At 45.3% G+C, this 22,389-nt stretch overlaps 4 non-coding genes across 4 annotated transcripts; all 4 read left to right on the plus strand.

Moving 5' to 3' along the window:
- The first annotated feature begins 9,843 nt into the window (after nt 1-9,843).
- Nucleotides 9,844-9,916, plus strand: trnav-aac (transfer RNA valine (anticodon AAC)). Its single transcript has one exon. It is a non-coding gene; the product is annotated as a tRNA-Val (tRNA).
- Nucleotides 9,917-10,314: 398 nt separating this feature from the next.
- On the plus strand, nt 10,315-10,387 carry trnav-aac (transfer RNA valine (anticodon AAC)). The gene has a single exon. It is a non-coding gene; the product is annotated as a tRNA-Val (tRNA).
- A 5,540-nt stretch (nt 10,388-15,927) lies between these two features.
- On the plus strand, nt 15,928-16,001 carry trnat-ugu (transfer RNA threonine (anticodon UGU)). The gene has a single exon. It is a non-coding gene; the product is annotated as a tRNA-Thr (tRNA).
- A 3,357-nt stretch (nt 16,002-19,358) lies between these two features.
- Nucleotides 19,359-19,440, plus strand: trnas-gcu (transfer RNA serine (anticodon GCU)). Its single transcript has one exon. It is a non-coding gene; the product is annotated as a tRNA-Ser (tRNA).
- The last annotated feature ends 2,949 nt before the right edge of the window (nt 19,441-22,389 follow it).

Consider the following 22,389-nt stretch of genomic DNA (forward strand, 5'->3'; position numbering starts at 1 on the left):
CATCTCCATGTTTCCCACCATTAATTTCCCGGTCTCATCCTCTAAGGGACCGACGTTTGCCTTAGCCACCCTTTTTCTTTTTATATAACTATAGAAACTCTTGCTATCTGTTTTTATATTTTTTGCTAATTTCTTTTCATAATCTAACTTCCCTTTCTTAATCAATCCTTTAGTTACTTTTTGTTGTCTTTTGAAGAATTCCCAATCTTCTATCCTCCCACTAAATTTGGCTACCTTATATGTCCTTGTTTTTAGTCGGATACTATCCTTGATTTCTTTACGTAGCCACGGATGGCTGTCATTTCTTTTACACCCTTTTTTCCTCAGTGGAATATATTTATGTTGAAAGTTGTAAAATAACTCCCTAAATGAACACCACTGCTCATGTACCGTCTTACCCTTTAATCTATTTTCCCAGTCCACTTTAATCAATTCCGCTCTCATACCATCATAGTCTCCTTTATTCAAGCTCAGTCCGCTTGTGTGAGAATCAACCTTCTCACCCTCTAATTGGATATGGAATTCAACCATGTTGTGGTCGCTCGTTCCAAGGGGATCCTTAACTTGGACATTATTAATTAATCCTGACTCATTACACAGGACCAGGTCCAAGGTTGCCTGCCCCCTAGTAGGATCAGTTACATACTGCTCAAGAAATCCATCCCTGATGCACTCAATGAACTCGTCCTCAAGGCTGCTCTGCCCAATTTGATTTGTCCAGTTAATATGATAATTAAAATCCCCCATAATTATAGCTGTTCCCTTATTACATGCCCCGACTATTTCCTGATTAATACTTCTTCCAGCAGAGTTGCAACTATTAGGAGGCCTATATACTACGCCCACTAATGTTTTTTTCCACTTATAATTCCTTATCTCCACCCAAACTGTTTCATTATCTTGATGCTTTGTCCCAATATCATTTATCTGTATTACAGTGATTCCTTCCTTTATTAACATAGCCACCCCACCTCCCCTTCCTTCCTGCCTGTCCTTCCTGATTGTTAAATACCCTGGCATATTTAATTCCCAATCGTTGTCACCCTGCAGCCATGTTTCTGTAATGGCCACAAGATCATACCCATACGTAATTATTTGTGCCGTTAACTCGTCCATTTTGTTACGAATGCTACGTGCATTCAGATAAAGAACTTTCAAATCTGTTTTGTGACGCTTAGTTCCTGCTTTTTCCTTTTTTAACACTTTACCTATTACTCCATACCTTCTGTCCCTTCCTGTTACGCTTTCCTCTCTCTCCCTGCTCAGGTTCCCAACCCCCTGCCACTTTAGTTTAAACCCTCCCCAACAGCACTAGCAAACACTCCTCCTAGGACAGCGGTCCCGGCCCTGCGCAGGTGCAGACCGTTCGGTTTGTACTGGTCCCACCTCCCCCAGAACCGTTTCCAGTGTCCCAGGAATTTGAATCCCTCCCCCTTGCACCATTCCTCTCGCCACGTATTCATTTGAAATATCCTCCTATTTCTGCTCTGACTAGCACGTGGCACTGGCAGCAATCCTGAGATTACTACCTTTGAGGTCCTATTTTTTAATTTACCTCCTAACTCCCTATATTCTGCTTTTAGGACCTCATCCCCTTTTTTACCTATATCGTTGGTGCCTATGTGCACCACGACAGCTGGCTGTTCGCCCTCCCCCTCCAAAATGTTCTGTAGCCGCTCCGAGACGTCCTTGATCCTTGCACCAGGGAGGCAACGCACCATCCTGGAGTCTCGGTTGCGGCCGCAGAAACGCCTGTCTATTCCCCATACAATTGAGTCCCCTATCACTATAGCTCTTTCACTCTTTTTCCTCCCAGCCTGTGCAGCAGAGCTACCCGTGGTGCCAGGAAGTTGGCTGCTGCTGCCTTCCCCTGATAAGTCATCCCCCCCAACAGCATCCAAAGTGGCATATCTGTTTGAGAGGGGGATGGCCACAGGGGACCCCTGCACTACCTGCCTGCACCTCTTACTCTTCCTGGTGGTCACCCATTCAATTCCTGCCTGTATACCCTTTACCTGCGGTGTGACCAACTCGCTAAACGTGCTATCCACGAGTTTCTCTGCATCGCGGATGCTCCACAGTGAGTCCACCCACAGCTCCAGCTCCGAGATACGATCGGTCAGTAGCTGCAGGTGGACACACTTCCCGCACACATGGTCGGCAGGGACACTGGTAGTGTCCATGACTTCCCACATCTTGCAGGAGGAGCATATCACGGGTGCGAGGTCTGCTGCCATAACTTGCCTTAGCTGAGTTACCCCTTTTAAATTACGTTGAAATTAGAAAATGTTAACTATACTAGGGACCTAGGTTCACTAAAAAAAAAACACTATCTGCTATAAAACCTGCAGATCTTCCCTTTCTTATTACTTTACTTACAGTAAAATGGTAGAAATACTCACCTGAACCTACTCACCAATCAGCTGCCTCCCCTGTGCCGCGTCACTTTCTGACTGGTGACGTCACCCTGAACTCTGCCGCTGGTCTCAGAGTCTCGCTCTCAGAGTAAGCTCTGGTCTCACTCTCTCCGCGCTGTTCATATCTCCGCTCTGGTCTCGCTCTCTCCGCACTGTTTATATCCCCGCTCTGGTCTCGCTCTCTCCGCACTGTTTATATCCCCGCTCTGGTCTCGCTCTCTCCGCACTGTTTATATCCCCGCTCTGGTCTCGCTCTCTCCGCGCTGTTTATATCCCCGCTCTGGTCTCACTCTCTCCGCGCTGTTTATATCCCCGCTCTGGTCTCACTCTCTCCGCACTGTTTATATCCCCGCTCTGGTCTCGCTCTCTCCGCACTGTTTATATCCCCGCTCTGGTCTCGCTCTCTCCGCGCTGTTTATATCCCCGCTCTGGTCTCACTCTCTCCGCGCTGTTTATATCTCCGCTCTGGTCTCGCTCTCTCTGCACTGTTTGTATCCCCGCTCTGGTCTCGCTCTCTCCGCGCTGTTTATATCTCCGCTCTGGTCTCGCTCTCTCCGCGCTGTTTATATCCCCGCTCTGGTCTCACTCTCTCCGTGCTGTTTATATCCCCGCTCTGGTCTCCCTCTCTCCGCGCTGTTTATATCCCCGCTCTGGTCTCACTCTCTCCGCGCTGTTTATATCTCCGCTCTGGTCTCGCTCTCTCCGCGCTGTTTATATCCCCGCTCTGGTCTCGCTCTCTCCGCGCTGTTTATATCTCCGCTCTGGTCTCCCTCTCTCCGCGCTGTTTATATCCCCGCTCTGGTCTCACTCTCTCCGCGCTGTTTATATCTCCGCTCTGGTCTCGCTCTCTCCGCGCTGTTTATATCCCCGCTCTGGTCTCGCTCTCTCCGCGCTGTTTATATCCGCGCTCTGGTCTCGCTCTTTCCGCGCTGTTTATATCCCCGCTCTGGTCTCGCTCTCTCCGCGCTGTTTATATCTCCGCTCTGGTCTCGCTCTCTCCACGCTATTTATATCTCCGCTCTGGTCTCACTCTCTCCGTGCTGTTTATATCCCCGCTCTGGTCTCACTCTCTCCACGCTGTTTATATCCCCGCTCTGGTCTCACTCTCTCCACGCTGTTTATATCCCCGCTCCGGTCTCGCTCTTTGCCGCCGCTCACCGACTGGACACTCGCTCTCTCCGCGCTGTTTTGTATCCCCGCTCCGGTCTCGCTCTTTGCCGCCGCTCACCGACTGGACTCTCGCTCTCTCCGCGCTGTTTGTATCCCCGCTCCGGTCTCGCTCTTTGCCGCCGCTCACCGACTGGACTCTCGCTCTCTCCGCGCTGTTTTTATCCCCGCTCTGGTCTCGCTCTTTGCCGCCGCTCACCGACTGGACTCTCGCTCTCTCCACGCTGTTTTTATCCCCGCTCTGGTCTCGCTCTTTGCCGCCGCTCACCGACTGGACTCTCGCTCTCTCCACGCTGTTTTTATCCCCGCTCTGGTCTCGCTCTCTCCCGCCGCTCACCGACTGGACTCTCGCTCTCTCCACGCTGTTTTTATCCCCGCTCTGGTCTCGCTCTTTGCCGCCGCTCACCGACTGGACTCTCGCTCTCTCCGCGCTGTTTATATCCCCGCTCTGGTCTCGCTCTCTCCCGCCGCTCACCGACTGAACTCCCGCTCTCTCCGCGCTGTTTTTATCCCCGCTCTGGTCTCGCTCTCTCTCGCCGCTCACCGACTGAACTCTCGCTCTCTCCGCGCTGTTTCTATCCCCGCTCTGGTCTCGCTCTCTCCCGCCGCTCACCGACTGAACTCCCGCTCTCTCCACGCTGTTTACATCCCCGCTCTGGTCTCGCTCTCTCCCGCCGCTCACCGACTGAACTCCCGCTCTCTCCGCACTGTTTTTATTCCCGCTCTGGTCTCGCTCTCTCCCGCCATTCACCATCTACAAGGCGCAAGTCAGGAGTGTGATGGAATACTCTCCACTTGCCTGGATGAGTGCAGCTCCAACAACACTCAAGAAGCTTGACACCATCCAGGACAAAGCAGCCCGCTTGAATGGCACTTCATTCACTACCTTAAACATTCACTCCCTCCACGACCAGCGCACCGTGGCTGCAGTGTGTACCATCTATAAGATGCAATGTAGCAGTGCTATTCGATAAGGCTTCTTCGACAGCACCACCCAAACCCGCGAACTCTACCACGTAGAAGGACAAGAGCAGCAGGCACATGGGAACAACACAACCTGAACATTCCCCTCCAAGTCACACATCATCCTCACTTGGAAATATATCGCCGTTCCTTCATCATCACTTGGTCGCAATCCTGGAACTCCCTATCAAACAGCACTGTTGGAGAACCTTCAGCACACGGACTTCAGCGGTTCAGGAAGGTGGCTCACCACCACCTTCTCAAGGGCAATTAAGGATGGGCAATAAATGCTGGCATTGTCAGCGACACCTCCATCCGATGAAATCATAGATTTCGGAGAAAGGTTGCAGCAAGGAAGGAGACCCTTCGGCTCAATGCAACAACAATCCAGCTGGTCCCACTTTCCCATCCGATCGCCGTCGCCCGGAAATTATTTTCCTTTGAAGTAATTATCCAGTTCCCTTTTGAAGCCCGAGATTGAACCTGCTTCCACCACCCCCTCGGGCAGTGCATTCCAGGTTTGAACCATTCGCTGTTTGAAAAAGTTTTTTCCTCGTGTCACCTTTGGCTCTTTTGCCAATCACCTGAAATCGATATCCTCTGGTTCTTGACACTTCAGCCAATGGGAAAAGTTTCTCCCCATCTATTCTGTCCAGACCCATCATGATTTTGAATACCTCTATACATTCTCCTCGCAACCGTCTCTGTTCCAAGGAGAACAATCCCAGCTTCTCCAGTCTATCTACGTAACTAAAGTAGGTCATCCCTTTAATCATTTTTGTAAATCTCTTCTGCACCCTCTCTAAGGCCTTCACATCTTCACTAAAGTGCGGTGCCCAGAACTGGACACAATACTCCCGTTGTGGCCGAACCAGTGTTTTATTAAGTTTCATAATGTCTTCCATACTTTTGTACTCTATGCCTCTATTTATAAAGCCCAGGATCCCGGATGCTTTTCAATGGCTTTCTCAACCTGCTCTGCCACCTTCAACCAGCTGTGCACATAAACCCCCATATCTACCTGTTCCTGTACCTCTTTTAGAGTTATGCCCTCTAGTTTATATTGCCTCTACTCGTTCTTCCAACACGAAATGGATCAGTACGCATTTTTCTGCGTTAAATTTAATCTGCCACTTGTCCGCTATGCCACCAGCCTGTCTATAACCTCTTGCAGATTATTACTCTCCTCCACACTGTTTATTACCCTTCCAAATTTTGTGTCATCTGCAAATTTTGAAGTTGTGCCCTGTACACCCAAGTCCAAATCATTGATATATATCAAGAAAAGCAGTGGTCCCAGCATTGACCCCTGGGGAACACCACTGTACAACTCCCTCCATTCCACAAAACATCCGCTCTCCACTACTGTCTGTTTCCTGTCCCTGAGCTAATTCTGTATCCATGTTTCTTCTGCCCCCTTTAATCCATGGGCCACAAACTTACTGATAAGTCAAAAGTGCGGCACTTTATCAAACGCCTTTTGAAAGTCCATATACACTGCATCAACTGCATTGCTTTCATCTACCCTCTATGTTAACTCATCAAAATATTCCATCAGGTCAGTTAAACACGATTGGCCTTTAACAAAGACGTGCTGGCTTTTCCTAATCAATCCACACTCGTCCAAGTGACTGTTAATTCTGTCCCGGATTATAGTTTCTGAACGTTTCCCCACCACTGAGATTACCTGACTGGCCTCTTGTTGCTGGGTTCACCCTTCCACTCTTTTTTGAAGAAGGGTGTAACATTTGCAATTCTCCAGTCCTCTGCACCACCCCGGTATCTTTGGATGTTTGGAAGATTATGGCCAGTACCTCCACAATTTCCCCTCTTACTTCCCTCAGCAACCGAGGATGCATCCCATCCAGATCGGGTGACTGATCGACTTCAAGTGCAGCTGGCCTTTCAAGCACCCGTTCTTTATCAATGTTTAACCCATTCAGTATCTCAACTATATCTTCTTACACTGAGACTCTGGCAGCAACTTCACGCTTGGTAAAGACAGATGCAAAGTATTCTCTTTGCCCATCGTATTTCCCCTTTCAGTTCTCCTCTCAACTTTCTGTATTCTGCCTGGTGAATGAATTTTAGAAAAGTTAGGATTTCCGTCAGCATGAAACAGAAAGTTATTACTTGATTAATGGCGATTTGAACAACTATTCGTCTTTTTGCAGAGTTTAATCAGCATTGCGAAATTAATACAGTAAACTATTTTGTAGAAGTTAATTCCCTGAACGGGAAAGGGACCCGTCTCCCACACCGAGAGCATTTGCAGACGGCAGCTATCTTCTGAGGGTTTCCAAAAACAACGTATGCGACAGAGTTTCTGTAGTGTAGTGGTTATCACGTTCACCGAACACGCGAAAAGTCCCCCGTTTAAAACCATGCAGCAACATTTTTGGGCCACCCCCTCTGCCTCCATGAGTCGATCTCATTTGTGCTCCCGAATCAGAGTCCTGTTCTTACTACCGTTCACATAAGAACATAAGAAATAGGAACAGGAGTTGGCCAATCGGCCCTTCGAGCCTGCTCCGCCATTTAATAAGATCACGGCTGATCTAATCCTAACATCAAATCTGAATTCATGTCCAATTTCCTGCCCGCTCCCCGTAACCCCTAATTCCCTTTACTTCTAGGAAACTGTCTATTTCTGCTTTGAATTTATTCAATGATGTCGCTTCCAAAGCTTCGTGGGGCAGCAAATTCCACAGAACTACTACCCTCTGAGTGAAGAAGTTTCCCCTCATCTCAGTTTTGAAGGAGCAGCCCCTTATTCTAAGATTATGCCCCCTCGTTCCAGTTTCAGCCATCCTTGGGAACATCCTTACCGCATCCACCCGATCAAGCCCCTTCGCAATCTTATATGTTTCAATAAGATCGCCTCTCATTCTTCTGAACTCCAATGAGTAGAGTCCCAATCTCCTCAACCTCTCCTCATATGTCCACCCCCTCATCCCCGGGATTAACCGAGTGAACCTTCTTTGTACTGCCTCGAGAGCAAGTATGTCTTTTCTTAAGTATGGAGACCAAAACTGTATGCAGTATTCCAGGTGCGGTCTCACCAATACCTCATATAACTGCAGCAATTCCTCCCTGTTTTTATATTCTATCCCTCTCGCAACAAACGCCAACATTCCGTTGGCCTTCTTGATCACCTGCTGCACCTGCATACCAACTTTTTGATTTTCTTGCTCTCGGACCCCCAGATCCCTTTGTACTGCAGTACTGTCCAGTCTCTTGCCATCAAGATAATAACTTGCTCTCTGGTTTTTCCTGCCAAAGTGTATAACCTCACATTTTCCAATATTGTATTGCATCTGCCAAATCTCCGCCTCCTCGCCCAGCCTATCTGTATCCCCTTGTAGGTTTTTATGTCCTCCTCACTCCCGACTTTCCTTCCCATCTTTGTATCATCTGCAGACTTTGATATGTTACAATCGGTCCCCTCCTCCAAATCGTTAATATAGATTGTAAAGAGTTGGGACCCAGCACCGAACACTGCGGAACACGACTGGCCACTGGGTTGTTCGTCCGAGAACGAACCATTTATCCTAACTCTCTGCTTCCTGCTAGATAACCAATCCTCCACCCATGCCAGAATATTACCCCCAATCCAGTGATTCTTTATCTTGAGCAATAATCTTTTATGTGGCACCTTGTCGAATGCCTTCTGGAAGTCCAAATACACCACGTCCACTGGTTCCCCTTTATCCACCCTGTACCTTATGTCCTCAAAGAACTCAAGCAAATTTGTCAGACATGAATTCCCCTTCGTAAAGCCATGCTGACTTTGTCCTATTAAATTATGTTGATCCAAATGTTCTGCTACTGTCTCCTTAATAATAGATTCAAAAATTTTACCAAAAACAGATGTTTAATGTTTACATGCCTGTTGAAGGCTTTGGGATTGCATTTTATGTTGGCCGCCAGTCTATTCTCATACCCTGTATTTGCCCCTCTTATTTCCCCTTTCAGTTCCCCTCTCAAATTTCTTTGTTCTGCCTGGTGAATGAAGAAAAAAAAAGTTAGGATTTCCGTCAGCCTGAAACAGAAAGTGATTAGATGATTAATGGCGATTTGAAGAACTATTCATCTTTTTTCAGAGTTTAATGAGTATTGCGAAATTAATACAGTTAACTATTTTGTTGAAGTTAATTCCCTGAACGGGAAAGGGACCCGTCTCCCACACTGAGAGCATTTGCAGACGGCAGCTATCTTCTGAGGGTTTCCTATAACCATCGATGCAGCAGAGTTTCTGTAGTGTAGTGGTTATCACGTTTGCTTAACACGCGAAAAGTTCCTGGTTCGAAACCAGAACGAAACATTTTTGGGCCACCCCCTGTGCCTCCATGAATCGATTTCCTTTGTGATCCCGAATCAGCGTCTGGTTCTTATTGCTCGTTTAATGTTTACATGCGTGTGGAAGTATTTTGGATTGCCTTTTATGTTGGCCACCAGTCTATTCTCATACCCTCTCTTTGCCCCTCTTATTTCCGCTTTCAGTTCCCCTCCCAACTTTCTATATTCTGCTGGTGAATGAATAAAAAAAAGTTAGGTTTTCCGTCAGCCTGAAACAGAAAGTTATTAGTTTATTGATGGCGATTCGAGCAACTATTCATCTTTTTTCAGAGTTTAATGAGTATTGAGAAATTAATACAGTAAACTATTTTGTAGAAGTTAATTCCCTGAACGGGAAAGGGACCCGTCTCCCACACTGAGAGCCTGTGCAGACGGCACCTATCTTCTGAGGGTTTCCTACAACCATGTGTGCAGTAGAGTTTCTGTGGTGTAGTGGTTATCACGTTCGTTTAATATGCGAAAAATCTACGATTCGAAACCGAGCGGATGCATTTTTGGGCTGCCTCCATGAGTCGATCTGCTTTCTGGTCCCGAATCAGAGTCGGGTTCTGACTCCCCGTTTAATGTTTGCATTCCTGTGGAAGATTTATGGATTCCCTTTTATGTTGGCCGCCAGCCTTTTCTCATACTCTCTCTTTGCCCCTCTTATTTTCCCTTTCAGTTCCCCTCTCAACATTCTGTATTCTGCCTGGTGAATGAATAAAAAAAAAGTTAGCATTTCCGTCAGCCTGAAACAGAAAGTTATGAGTTGATTAATGGCGATTTGAACAACTATTCGTCTTTTTTCAGAGTTTAATGAGTATTGCGAAATTAATACAGTAAACTATTTTGTAGAAGTTAATTCCCTGAACGGGAAAGGGACCCGTCTCCCACACTGAGAGCATTTGCAGACGGCAGCGATCTTCTGAGGGTTTCCTATAATGATACATGTAGCAGAGTTTCTGTAGTGTAGTGGTTATCACATTCGTCTAACACGCGAAAGGTCCCCGGTTCAAAACCGGGAAGAAACATTTTTGTGCTGCCTCCATGAATCGATCTCCTTTGTGGTCCCGAATCAGAGTCGGGTTCTTCCGACCAGTTTAATATTTACATGCCTGTAGAAGACTTTTGGATTGCCTTTTATGTTGGCCGCCAGTCTATTCTCATACCCTCTCTTTGCCCCTCTTATTTCCACTTTCAGTTCCCCTCTGAACTTTCTGTATTCTGCCTGGTGAATAAATAAAAAAAGTTAGGATTTCCGTCAGCTTGAAACAGAAAGTTATTAGTTGACTGAATTGCGAAATTAATACAGTAAACTATTTTGTCGAAGTTAATTCCCTGAACGGGAAAGGGACCCATCTCCCACATGAGAGCATTTGCGGTCGGCAGCTATCTTCTGAGGGTTTCGTATAGCAACGTGTACAGCAGAGTTTCTGTAGTGTAGTGGTTATCACGTTCGCCTAACACGCGAAAGGTCTCCGGTTCGAAACCGGGCAGAAACATTTTGAAAAAGTTACCCACTAAAAATCAATCCGTCTGAAAAAAGCAAGAATTCGGTCTGTGGTTAATTGTGAATAAAATACCACACCTCACAGAACTGATATATTTTCCATTCTCTGTATAGTTCAATACACATTCAAACACTACACATATACAGACAGTGTCTCGCCCTCATTCACGTTTCATGCCCCGACTGTGCAGGAAGCCCCTCTCAAAGCTGCACATTGCGATTGTATTCAGTTGATTTGTGAGAGGTCATTAAAGGATCCTGCAGCGCTGCCTCGGTTTATAAATGCAGTTATAAACAGCATTGCAGCCGCGGCAACAAACAGATCAGTTTTTCGATGTTCGATGTTCCCCAGCTCCCGCATTGAGTGAGGCCACGAGAGCAACAACATTCAGGCCGCCTGTCAGGCCCCGCTCTCTCCAATCACACGTTGCTGGCGGGAAGCTGCAATTGCCGCTTCAGGCAGCGCATTACTGCCCATCCCTGGGAAACAAGATAACACCGAAGCTTTGACAACACATCGCAGGCATCGTCTGTCCCGTAGTTGTTGCTCCGCTGCGAAGACAGAACTTGCCAGCTGTTTCAAAATTTACAACCAGAACACTGGATCCTCAGATCACTACCCGTTTTAAAAGTCTGTTGCTCTACCTGTTGAGCTATGCAGGCTCGCAATTTGTTAAGTTCCTATCGTACTTATTCATTGTAGGACTCTGAATTATCCATCGTAGACGTCGAAATTGGGTGAGGGTCCCTGTTATAAAATTGTCAGCAACGTGTTGAGGAGACTCCTTGTTTCTTTTCAGCATGATGTAAGAAACATGGACAGTGAACTCGTGAGTTTACAATTCTCGTGTTTGTGCCAAATAAGAACATAAGAACATAAGAAATAGGAGCAGGAGTAGGCCAATCGGCCCCTCGAGCCTGCTCCGCCATTCAATAAGATCATGGCTGATCTGATCCGAACCTCAAATCTAAATTCATGTCCAATTTCCTGCCCGCTCCCCGTAACCCCGAATTCCCTTTACTTCTAGGAAACTATCTATTTCTGTTTTACATTTATTTCATGATGTAGCTATTATTTAACAAATGTCTTGTCATTCGTTAGCAGCAATTAAAATAATACTCTACCCAGTGGCTCAAAAGCTAAACTTGTCCCACACGGGAGCTGGAAAAGGCCTCGCGACCTTTCAGCGTATTAACATCTGTGAGCTGAATAATTTCACCCGTTACACAGTGACACCAGGGAGAATATTTCCCATCCAGATTTTCCCCACACGAAACTTCCAACTGATGAATATCCGCTAAACGAAAAGAAGAATTGTATGTTCAGTTCTTTAGATTGAAAGATCTCGTACCGGCCCCTTTGCCATATCAGCTGTCGCTAATCGCCCCCTCTCCCCCGAAAAACAAGTAAATTCACACCTACTATTGCAAGACGGTAGGCCAGAGGAACCCAAGTGCTCACATGGGAACATTAAGAAGTAGATGCGTTATGGAACATACCAGTTGTACCTTGAACTCAAAATGTTCGATTGTTCCAGATGAGGCTCAAACTCACAACCTGGGCATTTCTGGAGTTCATAAAAGTACCGCACGCTGAGCGCTTGCGCCACAAGAGCAGCGCACAATCGGTTTTATCAGTGCTCCCGTCAAACAGCTTCATTTTCCGTCTCTGAATTATCGCTTTGTGATCTTTTTCCGATTTCTCCAAGAAGCATCCAATCAAGATGTGCTTCGATAAATATCCGCAGTGAACTTTAAAAGCCCTGGAATCTGAAACAAAACCCCAGAAGATCAGAACTTTTATTGATCTTATTTTTAACTAAAGGACAACTTTTGATGGTGCTTTAAGGAGGATTTGGATAAAGTGTGAAATGAAACGAAGAAACTCTCTCTGAGCTGTCGTTGATTGAAGAGATGGGCGTTATTTCATTTGAAAACTGAGACTCGGAACTTTCTGATGGAGAAGTGTGACAGAAGGTTGTGGTTAGTGCCAGTTACCGGGGAGATCGAGAGCAGAGGGAGAAAAGTCAAAGTCACAGCTGTGACAGCTCAAGTGCACTGCTTATCTATAATATTTAAAAAAGTAATGTACAGTACAGGGCAAACCGATTTGGTATCGGTTATCAAAAATACTAAAGGATACAGGTTCAAAGGCGGATTTGTGAAGAGGGAACGGATTTAACCGCCAGACCGTAATCATTCCACATGAATCTGAAGCGTCTTTAGGAAAATGGCAGCGCGAACTGTTATGTTCGTGTCATGACTTGAAAGACCCTCCAATTACCGACAGTATCTTTGAACGAGTTGTGCAGCAAAACCGTGAGTGAAGCCGCTTTGCATTTGTCAAACGTGTAGGTGACGATATTGGCGTTAATAAGGGTCGATTTCAATTATTTGAAATCTCACCATAACTCTTGACCCGAAAATCGATGATAAAATCGGGCTTTTCCTGTAGGTCGTGAATTGAAGGGAAAGCCGCATCAAATAGATCTGAGAAATGAAGAGCAGAAAATGTGGATGAAATTTGCACGAGTGAAAATCCCTGTTTTTCGGAAGACTCAGTCCCCAATGGTGGAGAGGATTGATATTTCGAGCTGTTATTCACCAGCCTCAACTTCAGTAATTTCCTGTTTGCTGACAATGAGATGAGACGAAATGAACAGGTCTAACGAGCCGGTCTGGAACACAGGACAATGATTCAGTACAGCTCGTTACCCAGTCACTGGGCTCCGTTATAGCCGCTCCTGTCAGTCACACACGAAGATAAATTGTAAATCGGAAACAGAAAGAGTTAATGTAAAACACTTAATATCAACCACCAGTATTTCCCTCTTTCCGGCTTTTAAAACAATCTGTTTCACAGTTTGTCAAACCCAAAACAGCCTCTGGTATTTGCTGATCGAGAATTTCAGTGGAAATTGGGACCGTCACTTAGTATCGGAACAAATATACCCGCTGAGGTTTCGGGGTTGTTACTGGTTTATTTATATCAGTGAGTGACTGGTTTTAAACTAGGTGAGGATCTAAGCCTGAGGTAAGAGCCTGGGATGGACAAGAGATTCTACAATATATCAAGTTAAATTACATTGATTCCACCAACACTGTACATCACATCCCTTAAATATTGTTACCTTTTGCTATGTAAAACTGGTGTGGGTGGAAATGTGAAATAACTGAAAAAACCTTCATTGTATCAAACTTATTATTATTATACAAACAATGTACAGCCTATCCCTTAAAAAAGACTCAATGTAAAACCAGTCGCCAGTTCCAGAGCTGCTGTGCCGGTTATGTGATTTGCATCCGATTCTGACTGACTTAGTATCAGACGCGCTCCCGTCCACAGTAAACGGATGGGGCCGGATCCATAAGAGCAAAATGAGGACCGACCTCCGCATAACCTGTCCTCATAATTTAACCATTTTAGCCCCGGTATCATTCTGGTGAATCTGCGCTGCAGCCCCTCCAAGGCCAATATTTCCTTCCTGATGTTTGGTGCCCAGAGCTGAATGCAGTACTTTAAATGGGGTCTCAGCAGATATTTCTACCGGTAACATTCTCCCCCTTTGAATACCAGCTTCTTTGAGATAAAGGCCAACATCCCATGAGACATTTAAATACATTTTTCGACCATTCCACTGGCTTTTAGCGATTTCTGTAGTTGGACCCCTAAATCTCTCTGCTCCTCCACAGTTCCTAGCTTCTCACCTTTCAGAAAATACTCTGATCTATCTTGCTTCAGTCCAAAGTAGATGAACTCACACTTCTCCATATTGAAAGTTTGAACAGACTGGAACTCTTCTGTATAGAAAAGAGAAGGCTGAGGGGTGACCTGATATAGGACTTTAAGATTATGCAAGGGTTTGATAGGTTAGACGTAGATAAGGTGTTTGCATTTGTGGAGGTGGGGACTCCAAATCATTGGGGCAATGAATATAAGGTATTCACAATTTAATTCTATATGGCATTCAAGAGGAACACATTCACCCAGAGAGTGGCTAGAATGTTCAATTCACTCCCACAAGGAGTAGTTTAGGCGAATAGCATGGATTCGTTTACAGCGAAGCTAGAAAAACAAATGGAGGAGAAAGGAATCTAAGGGTTTACTCATAGGGTTAGATTAAATGGGGATGGCGGAGGCGTGTTTGCAGCATAAACACCGGCTTTGTCTAGTTGGGCCGAATTGCCTGTTTCCGTGATGTACTTTCCATGTAATTCTATGTTGCTCCATCTGCCACAGTTTTGCCAACTCACTTAATTTATCAATTTCCTTTTGTAACTTTATGCTTCCATCCACACGACTCACTGCGACACCTATCTTGGTGTCAGCGACACACGTGGATACACGGCTCTCTATTCCTTCGTCTATGTCATTTATATGCCGGGACTCTGTCTCCCACCTTCTAACCAACTCCCTACCCATTTCATTAGGTTGTCTTAAATTCTACGCACTGTCATTGTCGTTAACAGTCTCTTATATGGTACCTTATCGAATACCTCTGGAAGTCAATATCATTTAACAACCATGGACACTCCATTAACTACCACGTTAGTTACATCTTCATAAAGTTCAACTAGTTTTGTTAGACTTGACTTACCCTTTACAAATCCATGCTGGTTCTCTCTGATCAATTCATGTTTATCCAAGTGCTCAATCTCTCTTTCTCTAATAACGGATACTGGCAACTTCCCCACAACGGATGTCAGACTAATGGGTCTATAATTTCCAACATCATCTCTGCTACCCATCCCAAATAATGGAGTGACATTGAAATTGTTTCCATCAAAGGAACAATTCCTGAATCAAGAGAGTTTGAACGATCATGACTAAAGCATGTACAATTTCCTCACCTAGTCCTCTCAGTCCCCTGGGATGGTTACCATCAGGTCCTGGAGATTTGTCTATCTTTAATCGAATTATTTTCTCCATTGCCATTATTTTACTTATACTGAAACCCCTTGATTTATTTACAGTTTTCCTCATATCTCTGATATGTTAGCCTCATTTATTTCTGTGAAGAACGAAGCAAAGTAAATATTCAGCAACTCTACATTTCATGATTTTCAATTACAATATCACCTCCATCTGTCTTTAAGCGGCCCACATTACTCTAAGCCTCCCTTCTTTCACTTAATATACTGGTAAAAATCTTGACTGTTGTCCTCATTTTCCCTAACATGTTTATCTCCTTTTCCCTGTTTGGACCTCTTACGGTTTTTTATTTTCAGCACCAAAATAAACAATACTTTGCTGTAAAGTGCGTCTCAATAGTTCTTCACTTTCAGAGCGAGAATTGTCTAAACCGGTAATTTATTTAATGTAACAAACATAAGTACACATACTTATCCGTATATCAACGCATTGATGGAGACACAAAGATAAACAAAACGAGATATGGAGGCAGCATCGGGATGCACAGGTGAACGGACAAACCAAACAGACAAAGATGAAACGGTCTGAACCCCAAACAGACAGTGACGTATCGCTGATAGATATTAGTGAGAGGAGGTGGGGCTGAGTGATCATGAATGGGCGCTGTGGCTTAGTTGGTTAAAGCATCTGTCTTGTAAACAGGAAATCCTGGGTTCAACTCCCAGCAGTGCCTTGTGTAACTAATTATTTTTACCTAATTTGTGGAATTAAGCGACAAAATGGCACTTTGGAATTGGTATTTGTTCAGGTTTGAGGAGGAAACTGATATTGGATTGACTCTTCTAAAACGCCCTTTCAGTGTACAGTCAGACCTCTCATAGAATGTGTCTGTAACGGGTTAACTTAAAGACACGTTCTCGTTTTTGGGCTCGTTGAGGTCAGGGTCCAATTCACGATTTGAGGTTCAAACCCGGAAGTAGTCCTAATTTGGACCGAGACTTGTGATCTTGACCTGCGGTGAAAATCTTTGCAAAGAGGAAAATGAAGTCCGCAGATCACTCCACCTGAATCTCCCGACCCCGATGAAATATATCCCAGGCTGTTAACAGAAGCAAGGAAGGAAATAACGGAGGCTCTGGTCATCATTTTCCAATCCTCCCTGGTTACAGGTGATATGCCGAAGGATTGGAGGACTGCTAAAGTTGTACTGTTGTATAAACAGGGAGAAAAGGATAGATCAAGTAATTACAGGCCAGTCAGCCTAATCTCGGTCAGGCTGAAGGTATTCTATTAAATCTACTCTGCACTTCCTCCACGGCCAATACACGGAGGAGAGGACTCTTGACTGACAAGCCTCAGCTCTATCAGGAGAGGGAGACTGACCCACGCTCTCTCTTGCTTCTGGGATGTACCACTTTTGAAAAAAGAAAGTGAATTTCTCTATATCCTGAAACGCTCTGACTCACTGCACGTGATTTGAAGTGTATTGTGGGACGCTGTGTGTCTCTGTTCCTGTAAACTCTCTGACTCACTGCACGGATGTTTGATATGTACTGTAGGATAGTATGTAAGTATCTCTGCATCTTTAAACTCTCTGTCTCTCTGCACAGGTATCGAAAGTGTATTTTAGGATGGTGTGTGTGTCTTTATACCTTTAAACTCTCTGTTTCACTGCACAACATTGACAGTGTATTGCCGGATGGTGTGAATGGGATGAGGGTCTGTGGGGCCAAGTGTAGCCGATTGGGAGCAGCGCCCGTTTGCGGGGTGAGTATTGCACGCTTGATTTTCTCTCTCCCTTCTATCTTTCTTTCTCTCTTTCTTTCTTTCACCTCCCTCTCTCCCATTCTTTCTTTCACTCTCTTTTCATTCCTCTTATTTCGTGCTTTTTCTTTCTGCCCCAGCACCTTTGTCTTTATCCTGTTTTTGTTCTCCATGTGTCTCTGCTGGATGATCCACAATTCAGACCTGCCGCTTCTTCCAGCTTTTCCTTCCTTCGACGATCATGGTCTATTTCATTGAGACTTTCCTGCGGCCTTGCCGAATCTAACATTCACTTTCACATTCTTCCGGCTTTAAGTTTGCTCTCCATCGACCGCTGTTTCTCGGGGGCACATGTCCCGTTCGCATCAATGTTCATTTGTGCCTTGAAACCAGTCGATACATTTCGATCTGCTCCAGAGACAAGCTCTAAGAAAGCAGGGTTGGCATTCGGAAGGACAGCGCATACTTTTCCGTGAAATTTCCATGGGGTATCTTGTGACACGGGGGATGTTAACTGAAGAACTGGGTTTTGTTTTCATGGTCGTTGGCGCTTTTCCCCGAACAGTTGATGTTGGGGAGAGACGGGCGGCGCGACATTGCTGCGAAAGACGGCTGAAATGTGCATTTTTGGCAATCTGGGCGGTGCAGGAAAGTCGGAAATGTACCGCTTGATCTTAATAGGTCTGTGGAAATGTCCGATTGAAAAGGAATGAGGAGAAATGAAAAGAGCGGCAATGGTGAAAAGGTGTCGATTACAGGAGGTTGGCCGTGAGCGAAAGGTCCTTTGAAAGCTCGGCGTGGAGGAGATTTAGTTCGGAAACGGCAGACTTTAAGCGCGTGAGGAAAGTAAAGTGCGAGCTGCGTCCTTGGGTCAAATTGGGTGTTTTCAGGCAAACAGCCATTGTGAAATCACAAAAATGAAAACAGAAAATGCTGAAAACGCTGAGCAGGTCAGGCAGCACCTGTGGTGAAAGAACCAGAGGAAACGTTTCAGCTGTATGAGCTTTGTCATCCGATCCAAATGGCTTACCATGTGCGTGAATAACTGCGCTGTCTTGGATGCTGGTTTCCATCTCTGAATTATGAGGATTCGAATCTCACTGCTGCCAGAATATGTGCACCCTTCCATTTTCGCCGCCTCACCAAAAACCCTTCTTTGATAAGAAGTGCTTTTCCGCATTGCTGGTTTAAAACTGTTTGCAAAATTCAGCAACGTCTGGATTGCCACCCAACTGTTTCTTGGACGGAGGTGTTGGGACTTCAAGTGGTGATCGAGGTGAAGCATCAATCAATGTGCACAATGGCGCCCTGGTGAACCGAGCACCTCTTATAGTCAGTATAATATAAAAGATATGCACCATAATTATGAATTTCTTCTTTGCATCACACAAGGATTTATTATCAGGGAATGTTCATGAGCAGGTCGATTTACGTCACGCTCCGGTCGCTTCGCATCGCCTCCCACAAATAGAATAGAATAATAGAAAGGTCACAGCACGAAAAGAGGCCATTCGGCACATCGAGTCCGTGCCGGCTCTCTGCAAGTGCAATCCAGACAGATCCACTCCCCCACCCTATCCCTGTAGACCTGTATTCTCTTTCGTTTCAAATACTTATCCAGTTCTTTATTGAACACCATGATTGAATCTGCCTCCACCACCCCCTCGGGCGGTGTATTCCAGACCCGAAACACTCGCTGTGTCGAAAAGTTTTTCCTCATGTCACCTTTGGTTCTTTTGCCAAACACCTTAAATCTATGTTCTCTGGTCCTTGAACCTTCCGCCAATTGGAACAGTTTCTCTCTATCTACTCTGTCTAGATCCTTCATGATTTTGAATACCTCTATCAAATCTCCTCGTAACCGTCTCTGTTCCAAGCAGAACAACCCCAGCTTCTCCAATCTATTCATGAAACTTATACCCCTCATCCCTGGAATCATTACAGTAAATCTCTTCTGTGGGGATTCGTTAGTAACATCGCCGAATCCCCCACTATCAACATACTAGTGGTCACCATTAACCAGAAACATAACTGGACCAGCTACATAAATATTGTGGCGACAAGAGCAGGTCAGAGGCTGGATATTCTGCGCCAAGTGACTCACCTTCTAACTCCCTAAAGCCGTTCACCCATTTACAAGGCGCAAGTTGAGTGAGTTGGAATACTCATGTGATGGTCATGGACCTGAAACGTTAACTCTGTTTCTATGTCGAAAGATTCTGCCTGACCTGCTGAGGATATACACATTGACAGTTTTTATTTCAGATTGGCAACATAGCCAGAATTTTAATTTTGAATAAAGGGGGTTTCGCATGTTTCCGCATGCGACGAGGTGGCCGAGAGGTTAAGGCGATGGACTGCTAATCCATTGTGCTTTGCACGCGTGGGTTCGAATCCCATCTTCGTCGTTATTGCGTTTAAGTTTTGTTTCTCCCATTCAGTCCACCCAGAAGGTCTGGTGAAAGTCCTATCCTTCTCGAAACGGCAGACGGAGGGTTTTGCATTGTTTGCTGAAATCAGCAACAGTTCCTTCCAGGGAGGTGTTGAGATTGTGAGATTGTGAGATCGTGAAATATCAGAGTGCACATTGGTGTCATTGTAAAATCATAGAAGTAGAAGTTACAACATGGAAACAGGCCCTTCGGCCCAACATGTCCATGTCGCCCAGTTTATACCACTAAGCTAGTCCCAATTGCCTGCACTTGGCCCATATCCCTCGATACCCATCTTCCCCATGTAACTGTCCAAATGCTTTTTAAAAGACAAAATTGTACCCGCCTCTACTACTGCCTCTGGCAGCTCGTTCCAGACACTCACCACCCTTTGAGTGAAAAAATTGCCCCTCTGGATCCTTTTGTATCTCTCCCCTCTCACCTTAAATCTGTGCCCCCTCGTTATAGACTCCCCTACCTTTGGGAAAAGATTTTGACTATCGACCTTATCTATGCCCCTCATTATTTTATAGACTTCTATAAGATCACCCCTTAACCTCCTACTCTCCAGGGAATAAAGTCCCAGTCTGTCTAACCTCTCCCTGTAAGTCAAACCATCAAGTCCCGGTAGCATCCTAGTAAATCTTTTCTGCACTCTTTCTAGTTTAATAATATCCTTTCTATAATAGGGTGACCAGAACTGTACACAGTACTCCAAGTGTGGCCTCACCAATGCCCTGTACAACTTCAACAAGACATCCCAACTCCTGCATTCAATGTTCTGACCAATGAAACCAAGCATGCTGAATGCCTTCTTCACCACCCTATCCACCTGTGACTCCACTTTCAAGGAGCTATGAATCTGTACTCCTAGATCTCTTTGTTCCATAACTCTCCCCAACGCCCTACCATTAACGGAGTAGGTCCTGGCCCGATTCGATCTACCAAAATGCATCACCTCACATTTATCTAAATTAAACTCCATCTGCCATTCATCGGCCCACTGGCCCAATTTATCAAGATCCCGTTGCAATCCTAGATAACCTTCTTCACTGTCCACAAGGCCACCAATCTTGGTTTCATCTGCAAACTTACTAACCATGCCTCCTAAATTCTCATCCAAATCATTAATATAAATAACAAATAACAGCGGACCCAGCACCGATCCCTGAGGCACACCGCTGGACACAGGCATCCAGTTTGAAAAACAATCCTCGACAACCACCCTCTGTCTTCTGTCGTCAAGCCAATTTTGTATCCAATTGGCTACCTCACCTTGGATCCCATGAGATTTAACCTTATGTAACAACCTACCATGCGGTACCTTGTCAAATGCTTTGCTGAAGTCCATGTAGACCACGTCTACTGCACAGCCCTCATCTATCTTCTTGGTTACCCCTTCAAAAAACTCAATCAAATTCGTGAGACATGATTGTCCTCTCACAAAACCATGCTGACTGTTCCTAATTAGTCCCTGCCTCTCCAAATGCCTGTAGATTCTGTCCCTCAGAATACCCTCTAACAACTTACCCACTACAGATGTCAGGCTCACTGGTCTGTAGTTCCCAGGCTTTTCCCTGCCGCCCTTCTTAAACAAAGGCACAACATTTGCTACCCTCCAATCTTCAGGCACCTCACCTGTAGCGGTGGATGATTCAAATATCTCTGCTTGGGGACCCGCAATTTCCTCCCTAACCTCCCATAACGTCCTGGGATACATTTCATCAGGTCCCGGAGATTTATCTACCTTGATGCGCGTTAAGACTTCCAGCACCTCCCTCTCTGTAATATGTACACTCCTCAAGACATCACTATTTATTTCGCCAAGTTCCCTAACATCCATGCCTTTCTCAACCGTAAATACCGATGTGAAATATTCATTCAGGATCTCACCCATCTCTTGTGGTTCCGCACATAGATGACCTTGTTGATCCTTAAGAGGCCCTACTCTCTCCCTAGTTACCCTTTTGCCCTTTATGTATTTGTAGAAGCTCTTTGGATTCACCTTTGCCTGATCTGCCAAAGCAATCTCATATCCCCTTTCTGCCCTCCTGATTTCTCTCTTAACTCTACTCCGGCAATCTCTATACTCTTCAAGGGATCCACTTGATCCCAGCTGCCTATGCATGTCATATGCCTCCTTCTTATTTTTGACTAGTGCCTCAATCTCCCAAGTCATCCAAGGTTCCCTACTTCTACCAGCCTTGCCCTTCACTTTATAAGGAATGTGCTTACCCTGAACCCTGGTTAACACACTTTTGAAAGCCTCCCACTTACCAGACGTCCCTTTGCCTGCCAATGAGTAAATCATATGGTCAACGTAAGAGAAACTTATGTCCCATAATTATGATTTATGTCCGGATCATTCCGTGTCTGTGTCTGTTTAAAAGAGATGTGCTGTAAGTCCCGGATCATTCTGTGTGCGTTTTACGCGATTTTCTTGATACCTTTTTCCTTCTGAACTGAAATGACGATCCTCTCTCGAGAAAAAGGTTCACCGCCTGCTTCGGGCAACTGGTCGGAAAAATAACAAAAACTGATGAGACCAAGTTCATTCTGCTGGGCTTCCATTCCAAGCTCCGCACTCTATCGCCCATTCGGACCCGCCGCCGCCTGGACATTATAATCTGCGATATTCATAAGGGAATGGAGAAGCAGAATATCACGGTTATAATTTTCTTGGTTGCTCAACACTGAATAGCTTCAATTGTAATGATTCAGAAGGTAATCATAGAATCATAGAATCTTACAGCACAGAAGGAGGCCATTCGGCCGTCGTGCCAGTGTCGGCTTTTTCGAAGACCTGTCCAAATTAGACCCACACCCCAGATTTTTCCCCATAACACTGCAAATTAGTCCTCTTCAATTATGTCCAATTGCCTTTTGAATGATCCCATGGAATCGGCATCCACCACCCTTTCAGGA

Source organism: Heptranchias perlo, chromosome 20 (assembly GCF_035084215.1).
Source record: "Heptranchias perlo isolate sHepPer1 chromosome 20, sHepPer1.hap1, whole genome shotgun sequence".
In the NCBI taxonomy this organism is placed as follows: Eukaryota; Metazoa; Chordata; class Chondrichthyes; order Hexanchiformes; family Hexanchidae; genus Heptranchias; species Heptranchias perlo.